Below are 12,584 nucleotides of genomic sequence, written 5' to 3'. Positions count from 1 at the left end.
TACGACATTCTTATTTATAAATTATAAGAAAATCAATGAAATATGAGAAAACAAAATAAAATATACTATTAATATGAAATATTTAGAAATCTTCTTAATCACTAACTGTAGGTAGCTTAGATAGATGTGTTTACACTAGCATATCGCAAGGTGACGACATACTTTTTTATTAATTTTCTTACTTCCCACATCGACTGTTCTTATCACTTTTACGGCGTAAAATTGATAAGCAGTCTTGCTGTTTTCATCATACTTAGAAAGAGGTAAGTTTAATTTTTCGCTTATTATAGTTTTTAGTTTTAAGACGGACATAGGCTTCGTACATTAGAATTTTTTTTTGTCCCAGGTCCTTCTCTGTCTTATGCAGAAAACACCTATGCCATACCATACCAAAATTTCTATAGCTTAGGAACATAGAAGACAAACATGCAAACATTCATGTCTATTTAATCAGAAGCAGGCTACTATATTATTATGTTGATGAATCTTCCATGTTTATTAGACTCATCAATATATGGTTTTCATAAAAAATGTTTTATTTCTAAATAACTTGACAATCAATTTCGATGATTTAAGCTGCGTTCTATTAAATTAGACTTAAGACAAAATCAGTAAGGTATATTTTCATTGAAATCGTGTCAGTTTCTTGTTTATATTATAATAATGCAGCCTACATTAACTTGTACTTAGCCAACCATTTACGGATTACTATAAATTATTACTTGACCCACAGTATTAATTGTTTAAATTATTATTAGAGACCCGTGATGGAACAGTGTCAAAAATATGCAAGTGTTAAATTCTTAACCGATGATTCCAAGTTCAAACTCGGGCAAGGACCACTGCATTTTCATGTGCTTAATTTGTATTTATAGTATAATAGCACGGCGGTGAACATCATCGCGACCAACCCGCATTTGAGCAGCGTGTGCGTAAGCTCCAGACCTCTTCATGAGAGAGAGAAGGCCTTAGCAGCAGTGGGTCATTTTCAAGCTATTACTTTTTACTTTTTCATTTAAAAACCCAATTTTTAAATCGAGTTTTATAGTTCTTTTTTAAGTTGAGTGATATCAAATGTCAAGTTAATAAGGTTCTTTAAAAAAATAACGCATCAAAATTAACTTTGTTTTTTTTTCCAAAGTATTATACTGTAACACATGGATACAATTAAATGTTACAAAATATACTTAAAATTTTCTGTAAACGTAAGCTAATATTCCTATTAGTGACGGGACGTGTAAGGGATCAATTGATGAAATGAGACCTCCACTGAAGCTTTGGATCTAAATATTCTTAAGCCGATGACGCATAATAACTTTCGATAATTTGCGTAGGACAAATTCCGTAGGATAAAAAGAAGCTTAAAAGAGAATGCTTCAGCCTGTAATTAACCGTATGTACACATTATCAACGAAAGATAGCGTAAGCTGGACATAAATTAAAATTTAATTGCGTAAATCATTTTTATTACATAATTAATAAAGTCAAGTATCAAGTTTTGAAGTAATTTATATAAAAAATACATTATAATATCCTCCAGAGCGATTTCAACCACGGCAGCCAATCTCAAGGGAGATTAGTCAACTTTTAGCGCAAACAAAGGTGCACTCTCTATTTCCTAGCTCTCATCCGATGGGACGACAATCCGACACTGGAAAGAGTTCAGGCGCAGGACCAACGACAAACGAGGCAGACTAAAAAATAATACATAATAGAAGACACGTATAGAGTGATATATATTCAAACATATCGATTACAATTATTTTTTAAATTAATATTTTTTAAATCGGAAAGACTGATAACCAGAAGCACCTGATTGTAATGATCTCATTGTATTGTATCAGTAAGTAATAATAAATGGTCATATACATGGGCAGTATAAGATACCTATATCAACGCATTGAAAATTATAGTGGGTGATAACTTACAAGACGAGCTTGCACAAAGTCTAGCTAGAACTACGTATTTTGGAAGAAATTTACGTAAGGCATTTTTACGTTAATTGGACATAATATATATGTTTTTTAAATAAATAAATAAATATGTTTATTAAATGAAAACAGTAACATGTATTCCTCATACCACAAAAACAGGGTATTAGGATTGTCTCAGTCCCTGTTCATATACGAAGATTTTTTTATTTATTCATAATTATTTCTATTTATATTTTATTGCCAAGTATTGTAATTAGATAATGTGTAGATCTATTGCTTTCATAAAGCAAATATTTTGGTAATACTTAACTTATGTAAAGGAATAAATTATAGATAGGTAAATCATCTTTTGACGATTTCATCTGCGTTATTTGTCTTTGAGGTCGATGTTTGCACTTAGTTTATCTAAAATAGTTTGAGGGATATATTTACAGTACACAGCTCGAGCTATTTGGATAAGTTATGATTTTGGCGCTAACTCTTGATGTATGATCATTTGAACATTAATGTTTATTTTCTGTCAGTAGAATTGCTTTACAGAACTGTAACATTACCATTTGTATATATCTATTGTATTTTTAATGTGTATTTTGGTTTTAACGTAATTTCTAGTTTAAAATTTTTATCTTAATCAATAGAATAATCTTGTCGATGTATGGTAAGCTAAGTCTCTGTAATGTCTTCCATATAAAGACTTCCAAACCCACTCAGCTTGTTTCACTTGATAATTAATGGTGTAAGGATTATTTATAACTATTAACTAAAAAGTAGCAATTGGCTCTATATAAGATATGTATTTGAAGGCTTTATGTGAATAGGGATGCTCTGATAACAACAAATGCGTACAAATAAAGAGTATTAAAAGATATATGAGAGTAGAGATTTATTGTGATAATAATACAAATTGTACTTCCTATATTGTCTTCACTTTTGCATTCAATTTACGTTTTAATATTTTGCGTAGTTAATTAGTTTGCATTAAGAATGGCTGCTGTAGGGCCGAAATCAGACAGGAATATACTATTACAATAAGTTAATTGTGTGGAATTTGATTGACAATGAGCTTAAACTATCTTTATGCATTAAGTTGTTTATATATTATATGTAATGTATTTTGTGCAAAGGCAAACAATCTACTTGAATATTGAATAATCTTTTTGGTGAAATATCATATTGTATTCTAATAATCTCCGTAGTATTTTTATTATCCATCATATCCTGATTGTTTAATATAATTAATGTGCATAATCGTTTTAAAAAAAAGAAGAATATTTTTGAGCGAATTTACATTATATGTACTATAAAAAAAAAGATTTTTGTCTTTATACTAACTGTTGCATTTTCTTTAAAATATAATAACGTGTATTAATATAAAGTTATTCTTTGCTTTCCTGACTAAATTTTCAGCCCAAATCTTGGTGTGCAACTTGTATATAATAAATATGAACGTGTCTATAAATAAACTGACCGATACAACCCGCAATGATCTTATATATAGTCTGAAGACATCTTATGGATTTATATTTGGCTGAGTTTGTGAGGTCGTTTCGGTGTTTTGGAAGCATATTAGTAATTCCGTCTGTAACATATTTAGGCATTGTCTGCGGTCTGCAGATTATCAATAAATTGATTAAAATTATTGTGGATGAATAGAGGAAGAGTTGTATTTTTTTTATGCCAATATTTGTGGATATTTTCTGTCCTGAGACTTTTCATAATAATATGGGTTTGTCACTGTTTTAATATTTATTTAAACTCACCAACAGAGAAATATACAAAATACATTTAACTCATATTAGTAGATTACTCCGGTATGTGAGCCCATAATAGTCATGTATAGCAGTCATAAAAAACAATAGTCAAAGACATGTTTCTAAATAAATATTTTAGTTTTAAAGTTTACTCTTTGTTATGTGGCATTGTTCAATAGATATAATCTGGAGCTCGATTCGTATAATAGAAAATTCATTTCACCTAAATTGTCTTATTTTGTATTATCAATAGGTTCGAAAATACGAAATATATGTAATTGTACTAGTTTTCGCGTAGTAATAATTATTTAGATTATGTTCATTACTTCCTGAGAGTATTTGGTATTTTGTGAATTGAGTTCTTAAATATTTGTAATATTTTCATTATTATTTAATGTGCTCTGCTCATTTAGGCATTGTGTCATTTTACCGTTATTTGCTGTTAAACTATAAGCTTTACATTCTAGGCGAACTTCTAATGCAGCATATTAATTTTTATTACAACGTAAATGTAAATTACTTCAGATGATTCTATGTCTATTTTAGGAACATTGACTTTAACGGAGTTCACACTTTGCAATGTAGAAAATGGTTTGACGAGTGTCATTAGTATGACTATTTTCATGTTTGGGAAATATTTTATCATTATAATACTAAATTGATATTTTTTCTCGACGGTGGCTTCGTGCAGATCTGGTTGAATACCATGTTATGTTGATGTGTCCCGGCTTTAATGTTGTAATTGCACCAGCTTACATTGGCTACAAATAAATTGTTTACAAACAGATACAAATACATAGCATGTTAGATCGTATGGTCAGCTAAGCCCAGTTGCTGTGCAGAGTGTATTATACTTTTTGGAGTACCAGTGTCTAAGTATGAAATTAAAAAAATACTCGCTCGGTCGTTTTTATTTTGATGTATCAAAGATACATTAATCGTATAACAAAAACGTGGTGACATAACAAAAATATGAGTGACAAACATTCGTTAACCAGAACAAATGATTTAAAGCTGAATTATTCTACTTTATCTATTCTCATACACTTCAGACTTTTATATAATTTATCAATTGTAATGTGCCATCTAAAGGTCCTGATACAAAGCATAATAAATGATCGTAAACGTTTTCAAAGCGAAATGGACACAATTATTTGAAAATATTTCCAAGCAGGTATGACAAAATATATTAAAAGGCAAAAATTATCTAATAACAATTAACTAAAACTAAACATTTGTCACAGAATGTCAAAATGTTATCTTATTATATATAACTATACCTACTATTATTAATTGAATCTCATATATTTTTTTAGGGTTTTGTTTACCCGATAAAAAGCAAAACCTTTTACTCTGAATTCACTGAACAAGATAGTTGAAATGTTGGTACTCCAACCACCAATCAAAGTAAAGTACCAGCATGAAAATGTCTCACTACTTGGCTAAGGACTTCTCTTCTCACACCCGACCAATGTTATTATTTCCAAATTTATATATATAAGCTAAATTTTTATTATTATTTTTAATATTATTTTATTATCTTAAGGATTAGAAATAAATAAACTTGAGGTTGCTTTGTATCCAAAGAAAAGACATTTAAAGTTTATTATTACGTTTTTCCTCTCAATTCCTTATTACTTTTCTTACTAAATATTTATTTTTTTTAAACATCAAATCTTTTGTTAAATGTAATTTCTATTTTTTTATTATCATATATAAACTATTACACAAAACTTAAAGGCCAGTATCAATGCAAACTTATCAAACATTAAAGAAATATAAATACAATTATTTCTTTACATATATATGTTCAGCAGTGGACAACGATTGGCTGTTGATTGATTGATTGATGTATATACAGTAACAACCCGTTAATGTCCCACTGCTGGGCTAAGGCCTCTTCTCCATTTTGAGGAGAAGGTTTGGAGCTTATTCTACCACGCTGCTCCAATGCGGGTTGGTAGAATACACATGTAGCAGAATTTCAATGAAATTAGACACATGCAGGTTTCCTCACGATGTTTTCGTTCACCGTCAAGTACGAGACGAATTATAAACACAAATTAAGCACATGAATATTCAGTGGTGCTTGCCCGGGTTTGAACTCACAATCATCGGTCAAGATTCATGCTTTCTAACCTCTAGGCCATCTCGGCTATATAACATTGATTATCTAATAACAATTTACTAAAATAATATATACATATATTGAAAGTAATAAGTAAAAACAATAAACTACACTCAACGTTACTGCATAAAATATTTTCTTCCTGCTGCTTTTTCTCAGCACTCGTATAACGGTTAGAGTGTTATGTGATGTGTGTTGAAATATTGTATAGCGGGTCACATAATTGTCTCCCTGAGAACTCTTAAAGATTTCGAGTTATTCATTTAAATAACGTTCGGGCAGTTAAAACATTCGACAATCTACATAATAGTTATAATTTATATAAATCGTGTACCTAGATAATTTTATTTATAAGTAAAGTGACAGTAAATGTACCACAGCTGACTAAATACCAGCCCGTCTCTTAAGGAGTAATTTTGCAGCTTATTCCAACCGACGCCCATAGACATTGGCATTGTAAGAAATGTTAACCATCGCTTACATCGCCAATGCGCCACCAACCTTGGGAACTAAGATGTTATATCCCTTGTGCCTGTAATTACACTGGCTAACTCACCCTTCAAACTGGAACACAACAATACCAAGTACTGCTGTTTTGCGGTAGAATATCTGATGAGTGGGTGGTACCTACTCAGACAAGCTTGCACAAAGCCCTACTACCACTATCACCAGTATATTTTTTTATTTAGCTTATCATGATGTTTTCTCTGAGCACGAGATGAACATTTAAATAAATAAATGAAATAAGTAGAGTTCGCTTACCTAGTCCGGGTGTCGCGACAACTGCATAAAATTATATTTTAATTTCATATACGTATGATACAATGTACTCTTTTTAATTAGTTAACAAAATATATAATATTAATTTATTTGGTAATTGTGCAGTTTGAGTACTTTTTCGATGAAAATATATTTTTTTAGGATAGGTTGATTTCATTGGTCACCTCTAATGATATTCAGTCGGTGGAGGCTGAAATTTCCAATTAATTCCATAAGTTACGGGGTTTTAAATTTCACAGAAATATATAATAAAATAGGGCAATTTCGAGTTGTTTAATTAATCAAAGATTATCAACGTAGTCATTTTTTTTTCAGAAGTTAGCCATTTTTGTGTGTGTGTACGCTTCCCCTGACATAAGTGTCAAAATATTGGTTAAAAAAGTTCTAAAACTTTATAATTACCATATTTTTATATCCCATTATTAAATAATATATCGTTTCGCATAGCGTAAAGCCATCATTTGTTTGTGCGATGTCAGATCTAGTAAACTAAAAAAATCTATTGGTTTTTTTATTTTTGTTTATTGAAATTAAAAATGAAAATGAGACTTTAATGAAATGAGATTCTCAATTGTGTATAAATGTTTATCGTTCTCGCATTCCATTACTCTCGCGGTCCATTACGTTGTTTTCCAAGTGAAAATCAATAGCCAATACTCTTAATACAATATGGTGGCTTTATAGAAATGGATTTATGTAATCGTAAAATATAAAGCCATAAATTATATGCACTATATATGTAGATAGATTTTCTTAACTTAAATTATCTATATGAACTGCAGTTAACATTTTATATTAATATATTGAATTTTTGGTTGTCCGTAATATATATTTTTTTAATTAAATACCAGTACATCCTACTACATACTATAATACATTTATAGATATTGCAATAATAATAAAACATGGACAAAGTGAGCTAATATTGATGTTATTATGTGATGTCTTAAACTAATTTTTTAATAGGAAAATATTTATGGTATTATTATACCCGCGTACATCATTTACAAACTATCTTATTTCATTTCAATATTTCCATCCATACTACAAACTTGCAGCTCTGCTCTACTCAGTGTATTCACACATTCAATTCAATTGATGAAGTGAATACATTAACAGATGAAATAAATCTTTTATCAATCAGATTTCCAAATTGTCCACGCCAAACATGAAATCCATCGGTTTGATATCGCCTAGGGATTTACAGTGAATATTATATTTAAAGCACTTTTTAATCCATAATGCATCGTCGCTATTGAGAGCATTCATCGCGACCCATCGTACAATTAATTCTGAAAAGATTAATTTACGACGAATTTATACCTACAGTTAATTATATAATTTATCTCGGTATATAAAACGCAATGTACAGACTGACAATTATAAGTACAGATTAAACTACAAGATAGGGACTTGAAATTTGGAGTAGACCATTGTTTTGTGTTGTCAAGACGCTCTAAGGATGGATTATGTGAAAGTTTGAAAGATTTACAGTGTAGTTATGGCGGCTACACAAGACAACGATATATCGTAGCAATTTTTCTGTGCAGTTTCTATTCTATAAATCGTTTTCAATTGCGTTTACATAGTTTTATTGTAGCGTGTAGCGGTGTCAATCTATCGCTTAGTTCATCTTCCATTATCCCCGATGACTCGCTCGAGCATCTGCGGAGAACTGACGTTCGACACAATATGCGTATCGGTAGCGTGTGAGAGAACATAGAATAGTCCGATATAATTGTGCAAACTTGAATCTTGAACTTGAATTGTGAAATAGTTAAAGTTAACTTCATTTGTAAAAGAACACTATATTAGTTTATGGAATCATTCAATGCTTTGGAAATCATTTTGGGCCCCTATGATTTCTTTCCTGAGAGCTGTATGAGGGTTTCCTTCCTAGTTTAGGGATCAAGTTTTTTTATAGGTAGAGCAAATGGACCACCTCATGGTAAGTGGTAACCAACGCTCATAGACATTAGCATTGTAATGTATATAACCATCGCTTACATCGCCAATCCGCTACCAACCTTGGGAACTAAGATGTTATGTCCCTTTTGCTTGTAATTACACTGGCTCACTCACCTTTCAAACCGGAACACAACAATGCAAAGTACTGCTGTTTTGCGGTAGAATATCTGATAAGTGGGTACCTACCCAGACGAGCTTGCACAAAGCCTTACCACCAGTAAAATGATTCCTATTAATGTAATAATAATAATAGTCCTTCAGACCGATTTCGGCCACGGCGGCCAATCTCAAGAGAGATTAGTCAACTGCGAAGGCCATATTATAGTGCACAAATGTGTGCGCAAACACAGGTGCACTCTCTATTTCCTAACTCTTATAACCCGATGGAACGGCAATCCGACGCGACAGAAAAGAGTTCAGGCTTTACGTGCTTTCCGAGGCACGGGAGCGAACACTTCCAGACTCGGGGCTGCTATTGCGAATTTTCGACAGCAAAACCCATAACTTTTTATTGTCCCGACTGCGGCAAAATATAGACTAGATCGACGAGGCAGTTCCTAATAATGAAATACTGAGCTTATAACTAAATATTTATTCTTTTATTGATCTGGTCGATTCATTCAGTCTTAATCTTTATTTTTAGCACAACACAATAAATATGTCAAATACGGTTTAGGGATTAAAGAAATGTGTTGAACTGAAAAGGCGCTCGGTTATATAATGTTTTTTACTTACTGCGGACGAAGCTATGTGGACGATGTCTTTATATCAGTAGTCTGAGTACTATATAAAAGATTTACTAATTCTTGCCGGTTTATATACGCCGAGATGGCCTAGTGGTAAGAACGCGTGAATCTTAACCGATGATCGTGGGTTCAAACCCGGGCAAGTACCACTGAATTTTCATGTGCTTAATTTGTGTTTATAATTCATCTCGTGCTTAACGGTGAAGGAAAACATCGTGAGGAAACCTGCATGTGTCTAATTTCATTGAAATTCTGCCACATGTGTATTCTACCAACCCGCATTGGAGCAGCGTGGTGGAATAAGCTCCTCTCCTTTAGCCTTAGGAGGCCTTAGCCCAGCAGTGGGACATTAACAGGCTGTTACTGTACTGTTATATATAGTGAATACATAGCGTAACAGCGTCTTGAATTCAAATTTATTCAATATAGTATTTTGTATCTGTGTGATTATACAATATTTTATTATATTAATTTTTCTTGATTTCATATACAACTGCTACGAAACATTCTTAGTGCATATTTTAAATTTATTACAACAAGGTACAGCAAACAAGCCTTACGTAATTTAGCCTACTACGTAAATGATTTTTTATTTATTTATAGCCGACATGGCCTAGTGGTAAGAACGTGTGAATGTTAACCGATGATCGTGCTTAATTTGTGATTATTCATTTCGTGTTTGACGGTGAAAGAAAACATGGTGAGGAAACCGGCATGTGTCTAATTTCACTGAAATACTGCTACATGTGTATTCCACCAATCCGCATTTGAGCAGCAAGGTGGAATAAGCTCCAAACCGAAATTGAGTTTCCGAAGAGAGAGGAGGCCTTAGCCCAGCTGTGGGACATTCACAGGTTGTAACTTTACTTTACTGTAAATTATTTCAAGTTATATTTATCAAATTTTTACAGAATAAGCTTTAAAAAAGTAGACTATAAATCTTGTATTCTAAAGGTCTGGACAATAGGTATTAGGCGAATCACGTTTTCAGTGAATTATATTGCTTTCTTGAAAGCGTAATGCTGTTATTACAATTTTCATGGACACAAGTTTCTTTTCTACGTAAAAAATAAGTATTACTGTAAATGTAGAGAAAATTACCTGTTATTAAGCAGAAACTAACATAAACATAATGAACCTACCTACCTATTAATATAAATAATAAAAATAAAGTATAACAAGACTAATTTATTGATTAGTTATTATACAATAGCTGTTCACATTTTCACCAGCGTTATATGTTTTGACTGCCTCGTTGGTCTAGTGGCTAGATATAAGGCCGCTGATACAGAGGTCCTGGGTTGAATAGCCAAGTCGGGTAAAAAGTTATTGGGTTTTTCTGTCAGAAAATTCTCAGTAGCAGTCCGGGGTCAAGAAGTTGGAAGTGTGAACACTCCCGTGCCTCGGAAAGCACGTAAAGCCGTTGGTCCTGCACCTGAACTTTTTCCGGTTTCGTCGGATTGCCATCCCATCGGATTATGAGAGCTAGGGAACAGAGAATGCTGCGAATCTGTGTTTGCGCACACATTTGTGCACTATTATATCTTCTGCACAGTTGGCCGAAATCGGTCTGGAGGACCTTATCTTATATGTTACTGCTTCTCTCTGTGTCGTAGCTATAATGTTATATAGTCTACAACCTTTATCAATAATAGCCTATCGAACGCTAAAATAAATGTTTTATTAGGATTGGCAGGATCCTGTAATTAGCGCATTCAATCAAACAAATAAATTCATCAGCTTTATAATATAAGTGGTTATTAATCTTTTCAATCTTGTCACCGCTCTGACTTAGCTAAGGTAACCGATTTTACCACTCTCCCCCAATATTAATAATGAATATAGCACATGTAAATACAAATTGACTTTATTAAAAAGAAAAAAATGCAGAAAAATATTGAGTAGAAGCGCGGCGTCAATTTATCATTTGATTACACAGTTAGGACATTAAATGCGAGGGTGCGCTAGATTCTAGATAATCTTTGTGATACTATTACCAGATTATTACCGCAGCAGAATACCAGTTCAACCCCCAGGTTAGGTTAGGTTAGTTTATAATATATCGGACTTACGCAGGTAATGTAACCGGTCACGGTTGTTTTGGGGAATATCTGTGTAAGATCGGACGCGAATCGACGGCGATGTGTCACCACTGTGGCGTGGACCGGGACACCGCTTAGCATACGTTGGAGGTGTGCTCCGCGTGGAATGCGGAGAGGGAGATCCTGGTCCGTGAAGTCGGACAAGACCTGTCCCTGCGAGCAATCGTGTCGGCGATGCTTCGCAGGGAATCGGCGTGGAGGGCCGTAGCCTCCTTCTGTGAGACCGTCATGGTCCAGAAGGAGACGGCGGAGCAGGAACGGGAAAGCGAACCTGCTCGACGAAGACGACGACGGTGTCGTCTCTGCCCTCCCATAGCCCAGACGCACGGGGCTTAAAAGATAGGGCGTAACCCTGGGGCCATGGATGCGTGAGGTAGGGGCCTCGCGTATCCTATTTCAGACGGCCCTGTGAAGGATGGCAGCCGGGATGGCCTCACGCTGCCGTACGCACTAGTGAGCTCCACCGAACCACGAGTGGGGCAAAGCACGGGAGAGGCCGTGGATGCGTTATATCAACACGATCCCGCAGCCTCTCCGATCCGTGCTGAGCACGGCCATCGCATTGGTTTTAGTGAGTAAGAATCCCACATAACCCGGTTCAACCCCCATAGGACCCGGGTACCTTTCTGAAGGTTTCCACTACGAGGAAAAAAAAAGTTTATAATATATAGCCAAGGTTCCTAAATAAATTCAAAATTTATTGTGACACACAATAAATTTTGAAATGTTTATTTATCTTTGTGTTTGTATGTAATTTTTTATATAAAGATGAAGTATATGATTTTTCAAGTCTTATAAATAATGTAAAACAATAAAAATTAAGTATTAATCACTATAATATTTACCTTCGGTGGTAAACATTTTAGAAAATTAAATGTCATTACTCAATATATTACTTAATAAAGGATTACTTGTTTAGATGATAAAAAAGTAATATTCGTTAAGTAGTATTCGTTAAATTTTAATGTAGGATAAAATATTATATAATACTTCAATTGAATTTAATTATCTATGTTACTTATTTGTCTTATAGGGTAACTGCTAAGATTCTGGCTTAGAAATTGGACACTTGTAGGTAGCTCTTGTTGATGACAAGAACTTACTTGAATAAAGTATATTTTGATTTGTTTTAGATATATATGTATTAATAATTACATTCGTTCAGCGTATAAATA

This window comes from Nymphalis io, chromosome 8 (genome assembly GCF_905147045.1).
Source record: "Nymphalis io chromosome 8, ilAglIoxx1.1, whole genome shotgun sequence".
NCBI classification, from domain to species: Eukaryota; Metazoa; Arthropoda; class Insecta; order Lepidoptera; family Nymphalidae; genus Nymphalis; species Nymphalis io.
The sequence above is the reverse complement of the archived record's forward strand: the minus strand, read 5'-3'. Positions refer to the sequence as shown.